Consider the following 26492-nt stretch of genomic DNA (forward strand, 5'->3'; position numbering starts at 1 on the left):
TGGTTGAACATGCATAGAACTTTTGGATAACATATTAGCTAGAATATGGTGTAAACAGATGGAAAGCCCTCTCTAGAGGGATTTCTATTGCACCTTTGGCTAATTTTAGTACAAAGTAATCTACCTGGGATAGATAGATTATATGTCACATACACTTCCTAGTCAACATGACATGTCAAGAGCTGTGTTTGCAAATTCTACATTATATAAAGATAGCATCCCTCAACTACCTCTATCAGCTATTAAAGTGGCTTGTAATTTGATATAAAATGACATTGTAAATATGTTGAACTTATATTCTATTATTAATCACTACTATATATTCTATCTTGAAATGGTGATAATGTTAACAGTCATGGCCCCATCCAGTAAGTTCCATTCTCCAAAAAGGTAGTGAATAATTAATCAGCGGAACAAGAGAGAAAGAATACAACATGTAAAAAATGCCCCCTCTGGCTTTACCTTATCTTTATGCACCACTAATGCAAGCTGCTGCTGCTTCTTCTTCTTCTTCCTCTTTTGATAAAAGCGGCATTTCATATAGTTCTAATATGAGTACATCCTGAAGGAAAGTAAAGAAAATAAGGGAGGAGAAATGTCCTCCGAGGATGTCCATACGATCTCTCTGGAATGTCGGACAACAAATGAGGCGATCCAGTTTGCGGCACTGTTCGCCTCTCGGAACACATGTAGTGCCTAAAAAGAGCTACTATATATTCTATCTTGAAATGGTGATAATGTTAACAGTCATGGCCCCATCCAGTAAGTTCCATTCTCCAAAAAGGTAGTGAATAATTAATCAGCGGAACAAGAGAGAGAATACAACATGTAAAAAATGCCCCCTCTGGCTTTACCTTATCTTTATGCACCACTAATGCAAGCTGCTGCTGCTTCTTCTTCTTCTTCCTCTTTTGATAAAAGCGGCATTTCATATAGTTCTAATATGAGTACATCCTGCCAAATCAAAGGAAAGTAAAGAAAATAAGGGAGGAGAAATGTCCTCCGAGGATGTCCATACGATCTCTCTGGAATGTCGGACAACAAATGAGGCGATCCAGTTTGCGGCACTGTTCGCCTCTCGGAACACATGTAGTGCCTAAAAAGAGCTCAACTCCTGGACCAGTCTGTGAGTATCACAGATAAGAGGGTGACCATCACCATATCTATCCACTTTCCGCACCCAGTCAATCACCACTGAAGAATCCCCCTCGAGACATACGCACTCAGCACCAAGTATCCGTCTCGCAAAGGAGATACCCTTCCAGATTGCCCGTAGCTCCGCCCCAACTGCAGTAAAATCAGGCGTACACCGCCCACCCCCCCCCCCCCCCCCCCCCCCCCCCCCCCCCCCCCAATCATTATAGCTACAGGACCCGTTCATGAATATAAAATAGCAATGCAGGATATAGTCAACGTGGTGGGTGGAAGTTGGTGTACCCTTGCACTACACATGGGCTCCACATAATGACCCATTCCCAATTTTTCCATCTCCCTTTCAGACTCGTTGAGCCGTGCTCTGCTTCTCCCGCGCAAGGGACATATGAGAGTTTCTACTTCCATAGCCTTGCTTTGTTTCCAAGGCTTTCCCCCCTTCCCCTCACCACTCTCCCCTTTCTGACACTGAGATGTGGACACCCAAATTGCAAAAGCATTGGCCCTCCACCTTTATGTTTGTGCACATGCATTCATACATTTAGCCATGCACTCTAATGCTTCCACTGCTCTTGAAGCACTGCAACCGACATTTAACCGCGACTACTCAATTAATTGATTGATCCCATCCATTCATCGATTGCATTAAATCTCAATCAACCAATAAACCCTAATGATGAGGATTCCTGTTCGGTTGTTGTTCGAACTAGGGGGGTCTAGCTCAAATCATGTCATTCGGTCGTTGTTTGAACTAGAGAGGCCTAGCTTAAATCATATGTCATCCGTGTATCGTGCAATGGTGGGTGATCGGACAGAATCAAGGTATAAGACCTTATTTGGCAGAACTGTTGGTAGTAGAGCCTTTTGAAGTAGAGCTTTTATAAAAACTATTTGTTGTTTAGTAACTATATTTCTAAAGTGTTGTGGAACTTTAATATCTATTTGGCAAACAAACTGAGAAAGTACTTTTAGTATGACAAAATAACCATACAGAACATTGCATAGTATTATAAAACAGAGCATAATAAAATATAATATATATTAATACATAAATATATGATATAATATAATATTATTCTAATATAGTTAACATAATATTGGCTCTAAACAGGTTCAGACTGTAAATCTTCTTCCGCAACGTCAACCATTGGATCGCAAACCATACAAATCTCAAAGCACTCTGAACTCTATCCATCTATCCGCACAAATCTTGAGATGGTCATTGCGCGATCCAATGATCAATTTGTCTGAAGGATGGCGAAGGAATGGTCGGTGATTTGAAAGGATCGGGACATGCAAGTCCGTCTCTATCCACGGATGGTGGGTGATCAAAAGAATTTATACCGTATGAGTTGCTGCATATTTGGGCTTCATTTATTCGACACCCTAGCAGTGTCCCCTCAAAGATCCACAATGGCAATTGCAGACCACAATAGGCTCCTGGCAACATTGATCCATGGGAGGAGAATAGCAAGCAGAGAAGTGGACCAAGAACTGAAAACTACCCCATGGGTGGTGGCTCCACCACCACCGGCACTTCTCATTGTATTGCATGATGGCCACCTACGGCTAAATTGGACCTCCTGGTCATTAAGGTGGTGCCAAGACAATGATGTGGACGCCAAGGGATCTTTCCTCCGGTGCCGTCCACTTGGCATGTACGAAGTCCTTGGATCGATATCATATGGTTGGGTGACAATATTAGTTTTTTTTGTGTGTGTGAGTTTCTAGCTTTTTCCATTGCAATTCTAGCCATGGATAGTGTTTAAAAGAAAAAAAAATGTTCAAGCGAAAGGGATGGATTGATTGAATAATGCCATGCCATGCGTCTCCTTGGGATCACTCTTCCTACCCTTTTAACATCATGGGACAAAGTTGCGGCCTTTGTTAAGGATTAGGCTTCGAGACTTCATCCCCATGTTTGTATGTCTTCCACTGTGATGCTTCAGAAAGCGACTTAAAGGTATTATTAATGCATTGAGGTGTTATCTGGTCCCTTGCATTTGGGTTAGGCCATAACAAAAGGCAGTTTGAGTCTGAAAGGGGTGATGAGCTAACTTCTCTGAAAAATGAACACATGCATCATAGACAAGGAGAGGGTTGTGATATTGATGATATTAAATTAGAACCGAAACTCGTACACGAGGACTGTTATTTGTTGATGACTACGATGGCATGCGGCAAAAGGAATACAGAACAATGTTTACTTAGGATGGGACTCGCCTAATGTACTAAGACTTAGATATCATGTATTGCTTTCAATGCAAGTAGACAAGGGCTACTCAATCTAAGAATAAAATAGGTGTTTCATACTTTGTAAGGGACCTTATGTTCCTATTGCTAATTGCGCCTTTCAAGAGCTAAACAAAGGATGCAATCAGATGTGTTATGTCCAGCTTTCCTTACACTTTGATGCAAAAGATGTTTTAGTTTTAAGTCTAGGCGAGGGCTGAAGTGGCAGCTTGATCAAGTGCATGGAATTTAATTCTAAAAACCATGGTTCAGGAGCTATCCGGAGAGTAAATTCAGCTTCCTACTCAAAACATGAGGCATAAAGACGAGCTGATTGCCTAAATGCCAACATTCAGGCATTTCCATCTAAGCCATTACATGTAATTTTACATACACAAAATATTTGGACAAAATCGAAACATATATGACTGACACAAATTTTAACCAATAGGAATCGAAAAATTCACACAAACTCATGCTAGAATTGGTTGATTCAGACCTGTTTATTGGCTTACATTTGGTCTAAGTAGCAGAATGAACACAGCACAAAGATTAGCAATGTCTAGATGGTATTTGGATGGTTACTTCATTTGCTACTTTGAGATGAACTCATGGCATCTTTTACATAAAGGAGTTGGCCCTGATATGCTGCATGTGTTGGGTGGTTCCTTATATAGGAGGTAATTGCCAAACTGCTAAGTTGTATTCCCTTTTTCCCTTTTGGTACATAATGCTAATTAATATTCTGACATTAGTTTCATGAACCATTACATGTACATTTTATATACACATCAGATTTAGATTAAAATTAAGAAAACATAAATCAATCAATTCAGATTTGAACAGGGAGGAACTGAACAATTTGCACAAATTTATGCTTGAATTGGCTGATTCAAGTCAATTCATCGACTCATATGGTAGAATTGGATCACGCACAGCAGACCACCATGAATCGGTGTGGCAGAGTCTCAGACCACTTTAGCTGTGGGCAGAAATGCACTTATTCTTGATGTCTATCATATGCTACCCACAAGCCAAAAGAAACTGAAATTTTTAGGTAGTCTCAGATAAATACCCCTCCATTCATGGATGGCTAAAATCTAAATAAGATGGATGAGAAATTAAACTATTATCGACAAAGACAGTTTTACCTATAAACTTAATAAATTCGTATAGTTATTGTTGATTCTCCACAAGTGGTATATCAGTATCATAAAGATTTTGGATAGAGTAAGGAGATCATTAAGTATTAGATCTTGATTCAGCTCAAACCTAATATCGCAACTAGACATTCTTGGTTAAAAATCTATGGGCCTGAATAATTAAACTAGGGGCAGGATATCTCCTTTTCGCAGAAAAGATATATAAAGAAGAAATGATTCAAAACGAAATCCGAGACACAACATATAGTGACTCTTATCTTGGCAAGTAATCCTCAAACCTAGAACCAACTTCCGACCCTTGTTCCTCTCTTTTCTTCTCCTTTTCAACTGCTCCACTTGTAACCGCATAGCTTCTAGCCACAGCTATCTTCCTTGAAGGGCTGGAACAGAAGTCTGTTGAGGAACGCAAAAGCATAACCATGACAAACCATGATGATACAGTAGACTCCACATTAACTGATACTTTCTAAATTAATATCTAATATCATTTTTTTTGAGCAAGCTAATTGGTTACATGGATGATAATTAACAATTTCCCATCTAGAACAACCAATACCTCTAACATTATCAATGTTTGTTCATACTTCTTACAAACATGAAGAGAGACACCATTTAAGTACATTAAAATATCTAGTTCTAGTCGTATCTAAGTAGGTTCTCCCATTGGACATAATTAATAAAACTAAATAAATGAAATTTGAGGTAAACTTAATTTTCATTGCAAAGTTTGAGTACCTGAGCAGACATTGGTTTACTTGGCCAACATGCAGTTCTAGGAAAACAAAGACCATCACTGTTAATCAGGTGGCATGCCAATATAAAGAAATTAGAAATGTAAGTTATTGTCTGCTAATAATAGGTGAATCTAATATCTAATCATCTTAATCTTTTTTTCTAAAAAAATCTAAATAATCTTATAAACCAACATTTTTGCTTTTCTCAGAACATTTTTGTTATCAATCTACTAGCATAAAATAAAGCAAAAATTATACTGCAAAAATAATAGAGGGCCTACTTTACGAACTATGAAAGCTTGTTAAATATTAAAATTACAAAAACATAGCCTGTTGCAGGGAAAATCCATTGAATTTTCTTGCAAGTTGGCAATGCTCATGCCAAAGATAATCCTGAAATATATTTCACAATTAACGCAGGAAATTGATCAAATCATAACACATGCTTGGGGAAAAATATATAGATTCAATTCAAAAGTAAATCAAAATTTTCTCTCCCCATCTTAACAAAGATATCTGTAATTGCAGGTGGAAAAGTCTGGTTCTTTCGCAGTCAATTCTTATTACTCCTTAACACCTCCAGAATCAATGATGCCCAATCCACCCCATTTCAGGGGCCTGTGGCACTCGTGAAAGCTAAGATCTTCTCTTGGCTTGCTATTAAAAATAAAATGTTGACCAAATACATTCTGCGCAGAACAAACTCTATTGATGGTTGTGCACTCTAAACGAAGACCACAGAAACTTCAAAATCATCTCCTTGTCCACTGTCCACCATCCAAGCAACTCTAGGCACACTTCAAATCAAAAATCAGCATCAGTAACATCCAGGGTCCCACCTCTCCCTCTAGACAACCTGGAGAAGCAAGCATATCAAGAAAATCTACTAGAACATCTGGCTTGAGAGAATCAACAGGGTGTTCCTGAACAAATCCTATCCCATTAATGATCCGGCGAACACGATCACTGCCAACTTCTCCATATGGGATTTTACTACATTAAGGAGATAGGCTTCTTCCTTCTCTCCTCCCTCTCTCCTGTTTTGAATCCTGCTTGATCTTGCTTTCTGTTATTTCTGCTGTTTTAACCTTTATCCCTATTATTTTGCTTTACTTTGTTGTACTACCTTTCATTATCTCAATAAATTTGGATGGATTCTATCCAACCTTTCATTTGGAAGAAAAAGGAAAAAAAATATCAAAAGCAATCTTTACTGGTGCCTTCGAATTTTTCACCAAATCATTTCGATTTTGTATTTCAGTGCACTCATATCTCGTAAGAGAACCAGGTAATAGAAAATTTCAAATGAAGTACAACTTGCTGAGCATATTCATTGAATAATGGAAGCTGATGGTTCAAACCTATACTTACAATTCATTCAAAATAGCCAAAAAGCAACATGTATATGATTATTGAAATTCTAAGTAAAACATTTCTTTTGGAGAGAAACTCAACCAGATAAACCAGAAAACTACTTTTCAGATGATATTTGGATTAACAAAGAAAGAAAGAAACAGTTATCAAAGTGAAAAACGTATACCACAAATTGGCAACAATAAGAACTTTGTCTAGTTCTCATTGACTATGCCTCTAGAGATGCAGTTTTAATAAAGTTACGTAAAATTAAGCAGCAGATTGAGAGGAACAGTCAAAGCAGGAACAAACAAGACATTATGATCTATCTCATGTTAGAAATGCAAAATGAAAAAATTGATACCCAATTCAAAGTGTTGCTTATAATGGGTTTTGACCATGTCATTTACCAAACCGACTAGTCATGTGGACATTCAAATGAACTATATCTTGTCCCTCAAATAAATTTCATATTAAAGGAAGAACATGAAAGTTTATAGTCTTTTTTTTATTATTTTGTAGTGTATTAAGTGAAATATAAACAGATATAGAGAAGAAAGCTTTCTTTATAAGGCTTAATCATGTTCATAAAGTTCTGAAATCATGAAGTCATGACTTGATTTGCATGTTCCACATGGATCTGAAGTTGGACTTGCATTTTTTTTCTTTATTTCTTTTTTTAGCCATAAGGGGATATTAAATGCTATCCTAGTCTGGAGAGCTAAGAAGGGATCAGAAGCAAAATGGCAATAATATGCAGTGGTTCACTCTTACAAGGAACTTCTCAGTGACACAAACTTATAGCATAAAGTTTCAGAAAGCCAAACTGGAACAACGTAAAAATCTTAGTAGACAGACGACAATGAAACCTCATCCAGGAAAAATCTGTAGCATTTTTTTGTAGCCTTGAATGTGTTATCAGGATGAGTTGAAAGACAGACATCCACATGTAATAATGCTGGAAAAGTGTTGATTAAAAAGGAGATATTCTCATGATGTGTGATCATTGCTGCCTTTATGACGAAGGGAAATCCAGTAGGGATTTATGAAGGCTAACAGTTATGCATGAGTTATGAGGATAGGATGGGTATTGAACCATGCACAAAGATGCGTATTGAGAAAAGAGACATATATCGAGGAAATCTATGAAGGATATTGTTATAACTAAACAAAATGGAGGGATCAGTGTATTGCACATGAAGGATATGAAATAGTGAGAACTGACCAGCACGTGAATTGAAAATTGAGGATACAGTAAAAATAACAGTTCAATTTCGTGTCAAAGGTTGACCTGAAATATTTGCACTTGAAGTAATAGAAATCTGGACACTGGAACAAGACTTAACAAAAATCAAATGGATGGCAAAGAAACATTCACAAAGTTAGGCCTACACAATCAAGAGAATGCATGTTTCCTATGGTCAATGAGTAATAATACAGCACTTAATCTAGCATTTTTATTGTCCAAATCTGAACAAATATAGTATTAAAGAAAAATGGATCTGCAACCAATTAGGTAGGGTTTCCTCGCTATCAAATTATATTATACATTTATGGATTGTTCATCTATTGCCCATATTTACCTTAGCCAGGAAAAGGGCACCAATTTCCAGGGTCTAAGTCAGGAATGGAGTATTTTAAACAAGTCTAACACCTTGATGTATCAAAACTTAGTGTAGAAGGTCAAATGCGTACAAATGGGACAAGGCTTGTTATTCAAAAAAGGTTCCAAAGTCCATGTTCATGAAAATCTTGCAGCGTCTGGAATCATCCATGTATAGATACATATTTGAAGCCAATATGGCAACAATGAAGAATATCAATTCAACCTAGTATCTTCTGTCAATTGAACATCCTGCCGAGACTTTGGAATGTGCTCAATGAACTTTAGATGATATTTGTTGCAATACTGCTGGCTTCAACAAAACAAAAAAACATATAATCACTTTTTTTCTATTGCACTCTACCCTATATACATCTTCAATCAAGTCAGCTTCACGATGAGAGTGCTTGCCTATTTATGTTTCAGAAAGTGGTTTTAAGTAGTTTCTCTCATTTCTTTCCCCCATTACATCCCACTCCCCTTCCTATACGATATCACCGAAGCTTCTAGGGGCTTGCTTTTCAATAATTATTTGGAGTGACACTTTAGTTAGATTTATGAAGTCAACACCCAGAAGCTGTGCATTTTAAACAAGAATTGCACTATTTTTATTGCAAACGAATGTATATCTCCAATGGAACAGCAAGTAACGAGAAAAGCTGATCACTTCATTTCGACATCTGTTTGCAAATGAAAATGGAAAAGGATAACAAATCACTAGTCATTTCTGTTGGCCTAAATATTTTAAGATTCAGAAGCATCTAAAAGCTTTCAGCAATCTTCTTCCCATTAGCAGGATGAATCATTCTATTCTAATTCTAATAAGCTACAAATAAATATCAGAGATTGACATCTTAAGCAGAGTGAACAAATAAAAAAGCAATGTTTTGTGAACTTGCACATTGGGTGAACCTAATAATTTCTGTCATGAATGTATGGTGAGAGAGAAAGATATGGAAGAACAAAGTCAAGACTTGGGTGGCACATACTATCATAGAGACTGGGTGGTGGTTAAGGAAAGATGATCAACTTGAATATTAGAGGCACTGAAGATTTGAGGGGGCAATGAAATAGCTGCAATTAGTAGCATTAGATTTCATTGTTCTAGGTCAACTTAAGTTTGAGGTGAATTTCATGCCTTTATATCTCGAGCCTTGTAAAGTGACATCAAGTGAAGTGACTTGTTGAGTATCAAAAGGAAAGGCAAATATATGGATATATCAATAGCATAAAAGCAATATGAAGGCATAGTGGAAAAGTTAAAAGTAATTTTGATAACACTTGTCATTTCTAGCAGCCAAACTTGGTGTTTGCATTTGTGCCTTAATTTCTTTGCGCTTAGTGGTAAAGGAATAACTTTAGCAGGGAAACTAAGAAGATAGACTTGAGAAGAATTGCATAAGGAATTCTGTTTTGCAGTGTAATGAGTTAGATACACTAAACCACCACCCTTCTTTCAGTCCAACATTTTCCTACAACAGTCCTATATGCAGACCTGTTGTATACGCCACTGAAAACCTGAATTTTGTACCTAGCCAAGTTACAAATTAACAATTCTAAAACATTTATTTTTACGTTCATGTTAGTTTTGGTAAGGCACTCGAAAAACATTTTAAGTTTATGGGAGATGGAAAAAGTATTTTAAGTGACAAAAAAGGAACACCTCACTTAGAGAAGTTCATGAGAGGATATACTTTATACATCATCAAAGCCAGCAAATGACAGGTAATATCCCTGTAATCCCCTTCTCTTCATTCACACATGCTATCATGAAGACCTCCAAGTATTCTGTGCCTGTATTCCATCTTAGATGGCAAATTCACCCTTCCATAACGGTAGTCACTGTTAATAAATAGCATATATTCCTTTACATCCTAAAATTCCTTAAATTTGAGTCCTAACAATCACCTTTTGAACCCATGCCAACCTTTCTTTTGTGCTTTAGCAATTATTTTTGTCTTGTAGGCAATTCTGGCCAGTGTTTGAGCTCTTCCATAAATTTTAATTTTGAGATCTTCAATTAGGACCACAATTATATTAATCATGGCTCGTATCTTGGTACCTTGCTATTTCCCTCTTTATGATTTCAATTTGCATAATTTTGATCCCTTTTTTTGGGAGTTTTCTTTGGTTTGCAAATTAGGACTTGCATGTGGGCTCCGCTACCTTGCAAATTTATGGGTTATACTAGTGTCACATCATTTGGGAGTACTAGCATGTGAATTGCTTCCTTTGCTAGCCACTTGTGGCTTTTTTTTGATGGCGAAATAAGTAGGGGATATCCCCCCAAATGAGGCGAATCAAGGTCGGTGGAACCGGTACCGGGCACCGTACTGGTTTTCCAGTGGCACGAGTTGATACGGGCCCGCATCGTGCTGTACTGGGCTTGTACCGACAAAGAAGAGGGCACGCAGACCGTAGGAGAGAGGAAAAGAGAGAGAGAAAGGGGAAGAGGGTGAGAGAGGAAGGGAGGCTAGCGGAGAAGTTGGCAAGCGATTTGCCGATTTCACTTTAAAATCGCAAAAATTTTAAGGCCGCGGCCGAACCCCTGTTTCGTTCGAAATAGAAGAACCAGTCACAGCCTCGCCTCGCACGGCCTCCGCCGGCCCTTCGCCAGTATCCCTCCCTCTCCCTCTTCCTCCCTCGCTTGTTCGCTCTTTTCTTCTCCTTCTCTGGCTCCGGCAATGATTTTCATTTCCGTTGTCAGAACTGTACCAGTGAGCCTCTAGTACGGCTCGGAATGGCCGGAACTATCCGGTTCGGGACGATTCCACTGACCCTGAAGGGAATATCCTTACCAAACTAAAAAATACTGCAGCATAGGGGCTTATACTGTGTCGAGTATGAGCGAGCCCATATAGTATAATTCTATTCAACCATTTTGGTTGAGTGGAATTATACTATGGAATAGGCTTGACCCTATCCTCTCCAATAACCATTTTGCCCTTATCGATTATATAAACGCGTAAAAAAGTGGGAGGGTAATTGTCTTTGTGATAAAATCCAAACATCTCAAATTCCAATGCGCATTGAATGCATCTTGTTCGCTTCACTTATTTCCTGCACTTATTCCTCCAACCAAATGCCAAAACAATCCTATTCTGCAGAATAGGTTGTATCACTCTAACAATATAAGGGATATCCTTTCCAAAATTTATTTCGCAATCAAATGTTACCGTAGTCCTCCAATCTCATAATCCACCTGCTTAATTTCCAATTGACCTGTTCCCTCTAAAGAATGGATACTTCTAAGGAGTAATCATTACCTTAGCTAATAGGCATCAGTTAACAATATATCCCTATAAATGTTGCATACATCTCACCAAATCCAAATTCCACAAGGGTTCTAGATATGGTCAGTATATGGTCCATAAAATTCACTATCCATTGCATTACGATTTGTGGATTCATTTTATCCAATTTCTTCTATCATTTAAAGATCAAATATTTTCTAATGCTCTTAATGGTAGGTTCTTTTAACAAATAAGTGATGCTTGCATAGTCACAACACAAATTGCAACTATAAAATTTTAGAAAACCAAACATATAGCAATGTGTGGGATACGTGCGTCTCAAACCACAGCACCTAGGGCGTCCCCTATACTGCAAGAAGGCGTTGGACCTTGATTGAATGGTGGAGGACAAGAGCCAAGCGGAATTTGGCTCTTCTTCAACAATGGCTGCGTGCCCTAACTTTCCTTAGGGATGATGGCGTGAGAGGGAGAGAGAAACGAGATTAGGGTTTCAGGGAGAAAGAGTTTCCAATGATTTCATTCCTCACATACACAAATTACAAGAGTATATATATATATGTGGTCAAACATGACCCAAACCCAAAAACTCTCCTAGGCTAAACCACATGAGAAAGCACTCAACCCAAGCCCATGTACACCCATGACTTGCATGCTCTCTCTCCCTTGAGCCTAAAGCTAGCCCAAATAATGTTTAGCCACCTTAAGACTCAAAATACCTAAGCCTTAAGCAAGTAAGAGACCAATTCCCGTCCCTACTTAAATCTGTCGCAGGCCTGGAGTCGGCTCTAGCACAGCTCGAGTCGACTCCCGCTCTCTCTGTATCACCGGCTCCGACCTGGGGTCGACACCTGCAATCCATGAGTCGACCCCTTAACAGCACGAGTCGACCCCTGCTCACCTAGAGTCGACTCTCTTAGGTTTCCAAAGAGCTATTTTTCTGTCTGATTTTAGGGGTCGACCGCAGCTCTTCAGGGGTCGACCTCAGATCAGCATGAGTCGACCCCTCTGCTGTTTTCACTGCAGTTTCTTGCATTTTCTTGCTTTGGATGCGCCACACTTGTGCCAACAATCTCCACCTTGGTGCTCCAAAGCCTCTGCAAGCTCCACCTGATCCGATAGTCCCATCAGTTCCACACAAGAGAGAAAACTATCCCGTGGAAGAGTCTTCGTTAGTTGCATCCGACTGATTCTTCTTTGTATGAACTTTCACCAGCATCACTTCACCATCCTCCACTAACTCTCTGATCATGTGGTACCTCACGTCTATATGCTTTGTGCGAGCATGATAGACTGGATTCTGAACCAATTGCAGAGCACTCTGACTGTCGCTGTGCAGCACCACTATACTCTGCTTCACCTCCATCTTCTGAATGAGTCTCTTTAACCAAAGAGCCTCCTTGGCAGCCTCTGTAATCTCTATGTACTCGGCCTCTATGGTGGACAAGGTCGTGATAGGTTGAAGGGTCCATCTCCATAAAACCGGTCCACTAAACATGCTGAACGCATAATCTGTAATAGATCTCCTCGTATCCAGATCATTTGCAAAATTTAAATCCACATACCCTTCTAATAGACCTGAGAACTCCTTTGAGGCATTGGAGTTCCTCCCATGTCCATCTTGCTGCTCAAAAGTCAGACCAAGCCTCCGAGTTTCTTGTAGGTACCGAAATATCCACTTCAGTGCCTGCCAGTGCTCCTTCCCTGGGTTTGCCATGTACCTACTCATCTGGCTCACTGCATGTGCTATGTCTGGCCTACAACACATCATAGCATACATCACGCTGCCCACAGCACTAGCATATGGAACTCTATCCATGTACTCTTTCTCTTCATCTGTCTGGGGGCACTGCAACTTCGAAAGAGACATGTGGCTTGCAAGCGGTATTCCAACCGGTTTGGCTTTATCTATCCCAAACCTAATCAAGACCTTCTGAATGTATCCTCCCAATGACAGGTGGAGGACACCCTTGCTTCTATCTCTGCAAATCTTCATTCCAAGAATTTTCTTGGAAGGACCCAAATCTTTCATCTCAAATTTAGTAAACAATGCTGATTTTAGCTCATTCACTGCATTGATACTCCTGCTGGCAATGAGCATATCATCCATATATGGAAGCAAATATAGAGCATTCTCCTCATCCACGTCTGTTACATATACACAATTATTATGCTCACATCTGAAAAATCCAAGGCTAAGAACAAAGATATCAAACCTCTTGTACAACTGTCGGGGTGACTGCTTCAAACCATAGAGAGGTCTCTTCAGTAGACATACCTTTTCTTCCAACCTCGGCTGCCTAAAACCAGTTGGTTGCTGCATGTATATCCTCTCCTCTAGGCTCCCATGTAAGAACGCCGTCTTCACATCCATCTACTCCAATTCTATATCATATTGTGCTACCAAAGACAGCAACACCCGAATTGAAGCATGCCGCACTACCGGAAAGAATACCTCTGTATAGTCCACTCCCTCTCTCTGTGAGTACCCCTTTGCAATAAGCCTTGCCGTATACCTAACTCCATCTTGCTCTGAAGGCACCTCTTTCTTTGTGAAGACCCATTTAGAACCAATGGCCCGAGCACCTCCCAGTAGATCCACAAGCTGACATGTCTTGTTCTTCTCAAGAGACTGCATCTCTTCCATCATGGCTTGAATCCATGATTCCCTTTCTGAGCTCTCCATGGCCTCTTCAAATGTCTCTGGATCTCCATTAGCAATGATGCGAGCATAGGATATAGTCTCATCAATGCCATTCCGAATAGGTTTGTAGATGACGCGCTTCGGCTTGTGCGGTGCAATTCCCTCGACAAGGTCCCTCAAACCGGAACTCTGTGGCTCTACTTGCACCTCTTCCTGGACTGATGGCTCTCCTAGCTGGTCCTTCACACATGTAGGAACATGCCTACCAAATTCCATCTCAAAAGAAATACGTTTCGAGGTAGAATTTGAAGGAATATCACCTGCTAGTGAGTGCTGTCCACTGCTGCCCTGTCCAGCCTTTTCAGCCTCATCTACAAATCCTGACTTCTTCAAAATGCTCTCCTCATCAAAGATCACATTTCTACTGATGGTAGACTTTTGTGAATGAGGATCCCACAGCAAATAACCCCTTACCCCTTGTGGATATCCGATGAAGACCATCTTCTGCGATTTTGGATCAAGTTTGCTTCTTTCGGTTGCCTCCACTAATGTATAGGTCGGGCAACCGAATACCTTTAGGTGGCCAAGCTCCACCTCCTTCCCACTCCAGATCTCCTCTGAAATGCCTCCATCAAGCTTTCTATTGGGGGACCTGTTAACAAGAAAATAAGAGAAAATTATCGCATCACCCCAAAAAGTTTTGGAAAGTGATGTCTGCAGCCTCAAACTCCTGGCCTTCTTTGTCAATGTACAGTTCATCTTCTCGGCCACACCATTCTGTTGCAGAGTTATCCTCATTGTGAAATGGTGTTTGATCCCATTCTCCTTACAGTACCTTTTGAACTCAGAGCTTGTGTACTCCGACCTCAAGCACCTCACTGGCTGCCTTATTTTCTTTTCAACTTCAGCCCTCCAGGATTTAAACCAGGCAAATACCTCTAATTTTTTCTTAATCAGATAGACCCATACCTTCCTGGAGAAGTCATCAATAAAGGTCAAAAAATACCTTGCTCCACCTCTAGCTGAAACAGGCGCCGGTCCCCAAACATCCGAGTGAACTAGCTGCAGAATGCCTTCACTCCGCTTGAAATTGTTGGCAAACTTTACCCCCTATGTTGTTTGCTATAAATGTAAGGCTCACATATGTCATTCCCCTCTTTTTCAACTACTGTAATCAGACCTCTCTTACCGAGTTCCGTGAGCCCCCTGTCGCTCATGTGACCCATCCAATAGTGCCACAGTTTGTAGACCAACTGCTTCTCCTGTGCTGCCGCCAACATCTCTGCACTATCTGTCACCACTGAGCCTTCCATCTCATAGAGATTATTGGCCATCCTTCTGCCCTTCATCACCACTAAGGCCTCCTTAGTGATCCTCAAACAGCTGCTATCCGGTTGGGTACCAAAAGCACATCCGTGCTTCTCTAAGTAGCCTAATGAAATCAAGTTTTTCTTCAGCTCCGGGACATATTTCATATTAGTCAATGTTCTGATGACCCCATCATACATCCTCAACTTAATGGTGCCTACCCCAGCAATCTTGCAAGGATAATCATCACCTAAACTCACACTCCATCAATTTTCTCATAGGTATCGAACCACTCCCGATGTGAAGTGTAGTGATGCGAACATGCTGAATCCAACGTCCACCGACTGTTTTCTTTCATGTGACCATCTAAAACAATCAGAATATCATCTCCATTGTCTTCAGATGTAAGAGCACCACCATGACTGGCCGAACCACCATTGGAAGAATTCTTTTCCTTCTTAGATTTCAGCAAAGGACAATTCCTCCTTATGTGTCCAATCTGATGATACTTGTAGCACTTCCAAGCCTTCTGCCTGCCCCGAGACTTAGATCTGCCCTTGGACTCTCTCTAGCTCTTTCCCGAGGCCTCCCTTGCCTCTCATTAACAGCAAGAACCTCTGAGTTAGAACTCCCCTTGCAAATCTTCTCTTTGCTCATTAGACTGAAGAACACTAATCATCTCTTCATAATTCAAGGTTCCTTCCCATACACTAGAGTCGTGATCAGCCCATTATATGATCCTGAGAGAGAACACAACAGTAGAAGGGTCCTATCTTCTTCCTGAATCTTCACATCAAGGCTCATGACCTCCGAGCAAACTTGATTGAACTTCTGAATATAAGAAATCAGATCTCCTCTCTCCGGCATCCGCAGACTATACAACTGTTTCTTCAACCACGTTTATTTGTCATGCTCTTGCCCATGTAACTGTTTTCTAACCTCTCCCATAGCCCTTTGGCCGTGGTCTCCGAGCAAATCTCAGGTAGTACCTGATCAGCCAGGCACATTCTAATGGTGCTAAACGCTATCTTCTCTAACTCCTCCCAATCTTCCAAACTAATCCTTTCCGGTCTTTCTCTAATCAAGACCTTATAGATCCTTTGTTGTACCAGCAAATCCTTCACCCTTTGCTGCCATAGGGTGAAGTTTCCCTTGCCATCGACCTTCTCAAAATCTGCTTTGAGATTTTCCGAAGCCATAACACCAAACAAAAATTTAATGAACACAGAAAATTTTGTTTTGAAGGCTTACCACAGATTTTGATTTTTCTCCACCGAATTAGCAACCAATAGCTCTGATACCAATTATAGGATACGTGCGCCTCAAACCACAGCACCTAGGGCATCTCCTATACTGCAAGAGGCGTTGGACCTTGATTGAATGGTGAAGGAGGACAAGAGCCAAGCAGAATTTGGCTCTTCTTCAACAATGGCTGCGTGCCCTAACTTTTCTTAGGGATGATGGCGTGAGAGGGAGAGAGAAACGAGATTAGGATTTCAGGGAGAAAGAGTTTCCAATGATTTTATTCCTCACATACACAAATTACAAGAGTTTATATATATGTGGTCAAACATGACCCAAACCCAAAAACTCTTCTAGGCTAAACCACATGAGAAAGCACTCAACCCAAGCCCATGTACACCCATGACTTGCATGCTCTTTCTTCCTTGAGCCTAAACCTAGCCCAAATAATGTTTAGCCACCTTAAGACTCAAAAATACCTAAGCCTTAAGCAAGTAGGAGATCAATTCCCGTCCCTACTTAAATCTGTCACAGGCCTGGAGTCGACTCTGGCACAGCTCGAGTCGACTCCCACTCTCTCTGTATCACCGGCCCCGACCTGGGGTCAACTCCTGCAATCCATGAGTCGACCCCTTAACAGCATGAATCGACCCCCGCTCACCTGGAGTCGACTCTCTCAAGCTTTTCAGAGAGCTGTTTTTCTGCCTGATTTCAAGGGTCGACCCCAGCTTTTCAGGGGTCGACCCCAGCTCTTCAGGGGTCGACCTCAGATCAGCATAAGTCGACCCCTCTGCTGTTTTCACTGCAGTTTCTTGCATTTTCTTGCTTTGGATGCGCCACACTTATGCCAACACAATGCTTGTCATATATAGTATAAGTATATATGTGAAAAATTATAGTTATTGTTGTACTCCAACTATACCCATACCTTTTTTTCTGGTGGTGGTATATATAAAATATAGAAAATTCTGCTTTGAAAAACATGTTCGAAAAAAGATTCTAATAAAAAATCATTTGGAAACTATATGATGTAGGTAAATATAAAAAGAGAGTGAAAGCAGTAGACATGCTTGGGTCTAAGGTATGCAAGGCACTGCAAGAACTATATCCGCCCTTCTAGGAAGGTTGGTGGCAAGTATGGTTTCAATGTACAATTGACTCCTAGCTTGGTCCCAAAAGCCTACAAGCACAATATGAGCACATGATTAAATGTTCACAAATTTGACTTGCCTTGCTCCCAAGGACTTAGAATTACTAAATGGGTAAAGCATTAAACTATAAGTGAACAATAAACAACACATAATGGTATTTATATTTAAATTAAACATATCTTTATTACAAATCTTGATTACAATTAACTACTAAAGAATCTTACTTTAATCAAAATACAACAAATAAAATCAAATAGATTAGTTTGTTAGAGTTTGCCGATGCCTCTTCTCATTCCCTCCGGATGTCTTTGATGCAACATTGGGTGCATCTAGTAGGTACTATAACCAGCTGGACCATGCCAAGCTTCACAGGAGCCAATGGATTTGCGAACAAAGACTTCAACAAGCAAATATTTGATGTATTTGCATATCGTGAACAAGCGTGCAAGTGAATGGGATAAGGGTTTCACAGGATTTCCTATAACTTTTCTACTATGGACAATATCGAAGTTTAATCAAGTTTCTATTTTTGTAGTAGAATAATTCTAGCATGTGTCCTTATTGTTGAGTCCTATTTCAAGTATGATTTCTGAGGATGATAGTGTTATTTTGATGATTAACAAGCAATTATCTAGAGTATATTATAAGTTAAATTGATACTTCATTTATAAGTTCATTACTCTCAGTATATTTGTATGAATTGATAATAGATACATGGCTTTGTTCATTTGAATGAATCTAACCTTGAGATGCAGCAAAGTGTAGATTGAGTCGATCCAAAGGATGATTGGGTCGACCCCGGCACATCAAGAAGTCATTTGGCACACTTCTGCAAAATTGGCACAGATGAACAGTGAGTTGGGTCGACCCAAGGTAAGCATGAGTCGACCCAAACTTCAAGAACCTCAAAACATGAAAGAAATATGTTCTCTGGATTTACTGAGAGGGTCGACCCAAACAGTGGTTGAGTCGACCCAAGCTTGAGTCGACCCAAACTCTGAGAGGGTCGACCCAAAGGCAAGACAGAAAGGCAGACAGAAAATGGTTCTCTGGAATTACTAAGAGGGTCGACCCAAGAAGAAGTTGAGTCGACCCAAGTGAACTTTAAGTCAACCCAAAGAAAGGATGGGTCGACCCAAGTGAAGGAAGGCTGAAATTCAAGTTTCTGTGTTTTCTGAGAGGGTCGACCCAAGGAATGTTTGAGTCGACCCAAGTGAAAGTTGGGTCGACCCAAGGAAAGTTTGAGCTGACCCAAGGTTTGGGTCGACCCAAGAAAAGTTTGGGTCGACCCAAGCACGGGCAGAAGCATAACGGCTAGTTGTGCAGAAGTGCTTTTTGGACTCCCAACGGCTATAAACGGCTAGTTTCTTCAATCCAACGGTCAGGAAGGACTATTTGGAGGTTGGAGAAGTATTTAAGAGGGAGTATTCATCAGAGGAAGTAAGCTTTTGGAAAATACATCAAGTGCATTCAAGAGAGAACCCTAGCAAGACAAGCTTCATCCAAGTGCTTCATTCAAGAATCAAAAGAAAGTGGTTGAGCAGATTCAAAGAGTCATCAAGAGCTCCATCCACCCTTGAAGAGTGAAGCATCCTTGACAAAGAAGAGAGAAGTCACATCAAGCGATAAATATTCTCTAAACTCTTCTTTATAGATTATATTGTTATATTTGCTCATCTAGAAGTTTAAATCTTCTTCCTTTGTTTATTAAACTACTTGTAAAGGTTGGTTGGTTAGCCCGCAAAACCAACGGAATAGGTTGATTGGTGAACCCGGAAAACCAATTGTAAAGGTTCGTTGGTGAGCCCGTAAAACCAACATAGGTTGTTGGTAAGCCCGTAAAACCAACGTAGGTTGTTGGTGAACCCGTAAAACCAATTGTATAGGTTCGTTGGTGAGCCCGTAAAACCAACATAGGTTTTTGGTGAACCCGGAAAACCAAAGTGTAAAGATTTTTGGATTGTGAGCCCGGAAAACAATCCAACTGTAATCCGCGGGATTATAGTGAATTCCCAAGGGGTCGCTTGGGGAGTGGACGTAGGTGCTAAGGAGAGCATCGAACCACTATACTTCTTGTTGTTTGCATTGTGATTTGTTTAATTTCACTAACTCATCATTTAACACAAGTAAGATAGTTAAAATTAAAAGAAACCAATTCAACCCCCCCTCTTGGCTTGTCACCTTGGGCAACAAGTGGTATCAGAGCAAGGTGCTCCAATAGTAATTATTGATCTCACAATCAAGAGTTAAAGATCATGGCAACCTAAGTGGGATGTTCTATGAGTGAGGGACAATTAATTGATAGACCTCCACTATTTAATGGTATAAACTACACACATTGGAAAGCACGCAAGCGCATTTTCATTCAAGCACATGACTACGATTTATGGAGTATCATAGTCAATGGGCTACATACAAATGCTAATCATGATAAAAAAATGGCTCAGCAAAATGCAAAAGCCATGAATATTCTATATTGTGCATTAGATGATAGTGAACTTAATAACATATCTTTTTGCATGACTGCTAAGGAAATATGGAGTATGCTTGAAGTTAAATATGAATGCACTAACATTTCTAGTGAATTTGAAACTAGCTCAGAAGAAGAAGAGCAGCAAACTGAAATTGAAGATCTATGCTTTGTGGCACATGAAGATGAGGTATGTACTCGAATACAAAGTGATTTCTCATTCAAAAATCAAGTACATACTGAAGCTCAATCTGATTTTACATTTGATGAACTTCATGATGCATTTTCTGATTTATACTTAGAATACAACAAGCTTAATTTAAAGAATAAGAAGCTTAGTTTAAAGAATAAAAAGCTAAATCAGAAAAATCTATCTCTTGCTGAAAGCTATGATATAACTCAGAAAAATAATAAATTACTTTCAGAAGACAATGAAAGGCTAACTAAAGAAGTTAACAAATTTAAGCCTATAGTTGAAAAATGTACTATCAGCTATGAAAAACTGAACTTAATGATAAATAATCAAAGTGCTGAATTTAAAAAGGCTGGATTAGGATATCAATCTTGGTACACACAAAAATTCCTTAATGACATATGTGTTAAATCCTCCACTATCTATCATAAAACGGATTCTAATTTATCTGATGAACCTAATGAACAAAAACAAAAAATTAAAAATCCATCATCTACTTATATTAAATCGATGTTTGTTAAATTTAATAAGAGTATGCAGAAATACATTCCTTATAATCCTAAAATCTGCAAGCCTATGGACAAAACAGCTATTAAGAAAATATGGGTTCCAAAAGGAACAATAATAGCTAACCTACAAGGACCCAAAAGAGCTTGGGTTCCTAAGTTGAAAATCTGAATATTTTCTATAGGTGTGTCTAGCACTCAAGGCTCCAACAAAAGATGTTAATTTAGACATTGGGTGCTCTAGACATATATTAGAGAATGAAACTTAAAATATACTTAAGAAGAGTAATTGAAATGAAAAGAATAATGAAATTAGTAATCCTTGCATCCTCTCATATTGAAATTGTAGCTAGTATTAATCATTTCTGTGATATAAGTGATACTTTTGGTATGAAAAGAAAATATATCCAAATCGCTCCATCTTCCTATATTATGCTTCAGTTATTGATGGATAATTTACTTAATCAATACTCTTGGAATAACTCTTTGAATTCTCTATATACTTGATTGAGAGTTCTTGTCCTCGGCATTATCTTCTATTGATCATAAACACAAGAATGTCTACTTGGTATGCCTTTGAATATATGCACTATGAATACCAAGATTAAAGAAACCTTTATTTTGGCATTAACTCATGCTAGTATGTACTTAGTCTCAAAAGACCTTGTCATTGACTTACTTAGATTAATTTCTGCAAGGTCAAAGTTTGCTACGCATGTTAACTAAGGAAGCAAACAAAAAAAAAAACAATTTCTAAATCTAAAGATGTTGTTTACATCATTGAGTTTTTCAAAAGCTTACATTGGCTTTGTTCTTGGCACTTAAATTGAAATATTTTCTGCATTGGCACAAACTCACAAAAAGGGTTCAAATGAAAAAGGTTTGCAAACTATGAAAATAAAATTGTATCATGGCATAGTTTTGAAAACCAATTTCTTATTAAGTTGTGCACAGAAAATAATATTGAATATAATTGTTTCTACACCAAGAACACCATAATTAAAATAGGGTTGATAGAATCCTTGAAGAAATGAAAAAAGACAATGTTGTATGATAGTCATCTACTTAAATGATTTCTGTTAAAAGCTATCATCATTGCTTGTCATACATATGGTTTCTATTAGAAAACTCCTTTTGATCTTCTGAAAAATAGAAAATGATATATTGTATATCTTTTATATTTTTCAATCATACATGTCATGCTTGATATGTTCTTATGAAAATAATGTCAAATCTGATAAAACAAATATTTCTTTGGATATTACTCTTCAAGCAATGCATATTGAAAATTCAATGAAAAGATACTAGTTGTAGAAATATCAATTCATACTATTCTTATTAAAACTAGATCCTTTATTGAGAATATAGTTTATCATTTTAATTCTATGTAACAATCTGAATTTTGATAGAAATAATTGTTTAAGATAATTTGATTAAAACTTAGCTAGCACGTCTTATTGATAGTTATCTTAAGCAAATAGAATCTAAACTAAATTGATTCTGAAAACAAGAAATTGATTTGACCTTGATGAATCTTTCTATTGCCTCACATGCTTGTTCTTGAACCATCTTGGTTAATGAAACTATCTCTTTAGCTCAAGTGACATGTGCTTGCTTATATTTGGACAATCTCTTGAGTAAAGTGACTCAATATTCAATTATTGTCATATCTTATGTTGAGTCATCTAGTTAAGAAATATGTTGTATGAATGTTGTGTATCTTGAAGCAACTAATGACTTTCTTTCAAGAAAGAAAAGAAGTTTGTTAATAATGCAGGATCCTTGAGCAAGAAAATGAGAGATTTCAACTTGAAGGACACCTCCACATAAGATACAATAAACATTCACATGCAAAAAGAGAGAGGACCTTCTTCAGCCAAACGTTCACATATAAGAAATCTAGTTTGACTTGAAGAATATAGAATGAATCGGTAATTTTAGATACCTCTCTCATAAATTAGCTGAGCAAAGTCTATAACTTAAATCTTATTGTGGCATGGTTAAAATCTTTAATTATTAATTTCTTGATATCATGTCTATATATGTATTAATTGACTTATGCTTTTAGAAATTGATTCATGGTTTGCTCAAACTAAAATGTTTCTTTGCCTATATCATAACCATCAAATACACAAGTATATGCTTAAAATGCTGATTTGAATTGACTTGTGAGAAGCTATGAATTCTTGAGCATAATGAAAATATTGTTTGCATGATATACATCTATATGATACATAAGATTATTTCTTTATTCTGCTCTTTCATGTAAATTACTTGATAATAACAAAAAGAGAGAGAGATAAAGAAAAGAAAATGGATCTTATTCAAGAGAAGTAAAATCTAAGTAAAGGCAAAAACTTCAATCTTAAGGAAAAGAAAAACAAGCATAATACATTCGGCATATTTGTGAGACTTGTGAAAGGGATAAAATCCGTAATTAATTACACTTAAACAGGGAGAGTTTGGAGTGAACATTTTTAAAGAGAAAAGTTTAACCTTTCTACATTGCTCATCATAGGGATGGTGCCAATGGGGAGGCTAGTGGTAGTACCCGGCACTATTTGATCCAACTATTCGGTGTAGGGTATATTAGGGACGGCACAAGAGGGAGGCTAGTGGTAGTACCACGTGCCCCTTCCAACTCCACCGGATAGGGAGCAAATAGAGTATAGAGCATAGAAAAGTAAAACCAAAATAAATGAAGATTAGAATATTCACTGAGTGGTTAAAGGAAGAAATTCAAAAATGAGGAAATGAATGACAAGATAAATGAAAGTATATAAAAAGCTTGTGAAAAGCCAAATGAAGTTTTGATCACTTGAAAGCACACCTTAAGGATAAAAGCTTAAACTTAATTTAAAAATGCTTCTATCGTTGCATTTTTTTGTAACTTTCATTATATACTTCAATGATTGCATCATTTTGGAGAATAACTCAATATGATTTCTAGATGAAAACTACGGTTTAAGAAAAATAGAATTACTTTGGATACCTTGGTTGTTTGCTCCGATACGCATCTGAAACATATCATTTTTTATCTTATAAGTGTACTGAAATTGGTCTAAATGATGTGTTTTTCAATGATCTTGATTGCAAATAAATGGTTCTAAACATATGATATTATTTTGATATTAAAAAGATTTATGGTGCTTTATATATACATTGCTGAAAAAAAAACTATGACTAAGAAATTAATATTTTGAATATACACTCCTACATAATTAAATGCTTCTATCATTAAAAAGAAAAGCTATTTTTAAGAAGAGAGTTAATGATCTTAAAGCTTAGAATATTTCAACTCACTTCAATAATTCTTATAGGAAAAAAAATGTAATTACTTTTGAAAGAAATTTGAGCTTCAAAAGAATTATTTTCTGATTAATATCTCCATACATATTCAAAAAAAAAATAAGAGGAAATATAATTTATTCTTGAAAGATTAAAAAGAGTGATTGCTATAAATTTTGAAAAATTCTAGATCACTCTACATTCTTGATATTATAGAAGAACAAAAAAAAAAGGTTTGAAAGAAAATGCATCTTTTGAGGGAGAGCTTTAAATACTCAATCTCTTTATTGAAAATTATCTTCAAACTCTAAACTCTCAAATGGAATGATTAATTAAGGGAGAGAAAGAAAATTTCAGAGTGAGAGATCATATAGAACTTAATCGTATAAATTCGCATCTAAAGATGAGACAAAGAATACTAAATGTAAAGTGGTATTAAACTTTGTGCTTCATTGAATATCTTTTGAAAGTTGGATTTCCATCTGTATTCATCGGTAAATCATTTATTTCTGAAAATTTAATTGAAAAGGATTCCATCTGTCTTAGTTTCGAAAATTTATCTTGGAATCTACTAATGAGCTCTTATTGGCTTGCACTTTAGTGTTTCAATCCTGAGCCAATTCATTTTAATTGATTTTGATGCTAGGATCTTTAAAGGAGTAAAAGAAAGTCTTTAACAGAGCTTTAAAAGAACTTCCAAAGCCCTGAATTTTATGTATCCTACATTGCATAAATTCATATTTTGATATCTATGCTCCAATACTTTTATATCATGAAAGAACTTTGAAGTCATTAAGAATTAAGGATTCAACATAATCTTATGTTTTTCGAGTATATAAATTTTGATCTTTATCTGCTCTTATACTATACTCTAAAAATTAATTAGATTGCTCTCATGTTGCTATATACTTAATATATTAAAAAAAAAGGGTATTGAATTTTCATTCGTGCTTTCTTTGAATATTATTCTTGATACTCCTTGAAATAACTTGAAAAGGATTCCATCTACACTTGATTTCAAAACTATCTTTGGAATCTACATTTAGAGATCACTTCTGGCTTACATCCTAAATATCTCATTTCTAAAGCCAAACACATAGAAATAAGATATCATTTTATTAGGGATCATGTGCAAAATGGAAATATATGTATTGAGCATATATGCACTGAAAAACAATTAGCCGACATATTCACAAAACTCTTGAGTGAAGATAGATTCTGCACGCTAAGGAGGGAATTAGGCATATGTGATCCTTTTTATTGAAGAGATATAAAAGGGAGCAAGCAGTCTCATGATACATTCCTCCCATTTCTAAAAACCCATGAAACATGAGTCAAACTTGTAATCTATAGATTCCTTACTCATGTATCATTGTCCCAGAAAGAATTTGTAAGGATTGGAAGCAAGGAAAATTTTTTTTTTAGAAACGAAAAGGAAGAGAAAGGAAAAATTTCTGAACTTGGGTCGACCCAACCCAGAATAGGGTCGACCCAACGTTGAGTCGACCCAAGAAAATTTTTGAGTCGACCCAACGTCGGGACCCCACTGTTAAAAGGGGGACCCGTGAGCTATCTAGGGCACTGTTTACCCTTTGTCCTCTTCCGAAAACCCTATTTCCCACTCTCAAATCTTCTCCAATCATCTCCAAACAGTAGATTACTTCAATATCTTGGAGAAATGGGACCCAAGAGAGTCGTAGCCAAGCGATCCGGGAGAGTCTCACGATCTTGTTTAGAGCCTAGGATATGTATCTAGTTCTCATATGTATTTTGTGTTGATCATGTATTTTGAACCTTGATTGAGGAACATTGTATTTGCTTTTGGTTTTGGCATGATTGTACTAAAATGTTCCTATTTTGATCAATGAAGTTTGAATGTTTGTTATTTATTGTGTCTTTTCCCATGTACCTATTTGATGATAACAAAAAGGGGGAGAAGTAAAGAAAGAGTAATAGGGGAGAAGTAAAGATAGAGTAAATAGAGTAACAAAAAGGGGGAGAAGTAAAGAAAGAGTAATAGGGGAGAAGTAAAGATAGAGTAATAAGAGGAGAAGTAAAGAAAGAAGGAGAAATAACGAAATAACTTGTAAAACAACTTGAAAATCATATAGGAAAGCATATGCATCCAAGGGGGAGCAATTTGCAACAATGAAAATGATCAAGTCAAAAATATCTATCAAATTTCAGAATTTGGCACATAGA

The 26492-nt window shown here is 37.8% G+C and overlaps 1 protein-coding gene across 6 annotated transcripts in view; it reads right to left on the reverse strand.

Moving 5' to 3' along the window:
• Positions 1–4529: 4529 nt before the first annotated feature.
• Positions 4530–26492, reverse strand: part of LOC103718767 (pentatricopeptide repeat-containing protein At3g16610-like) — a 40153-nt gene continuing 18190 nt past the window's right edge. For 3 of the 6 annotated variants that reach the window (XM_017845155.5, XM_017845152.5, XM_088701194.2), the window contains one exon: positions 4530–4940. The gene's annotated coding sequence lies outside the window, so the exon portion shown is untranslated. Of the gene's footprint in view, positions 4941–5635; positions 6138–26492 lie in introns of those variants that run through there. The other 3 variants (XM_088701193.2, XM_017845149.5, XM_017845157.5) reach the window with 2 other exon arrangements.

Source organism: Phoenix dactylifera, chromosome 7 (assembly GCF_051530095.1).
Source record: "Phoenix dactylifera cultivar Ajwa chromosome 7, Ajwa_hap1_PhDact_Kaust_v1.1, whole genome shotgun sequence".
Classification (NCBI taxonomy): domain Eukaryota; kingdom Viridiplantae; phylum Streptophyta; class Magnoliopsida; order Arecales; family Arecaceae; genus Phoenix; species Phoenix dactylifera.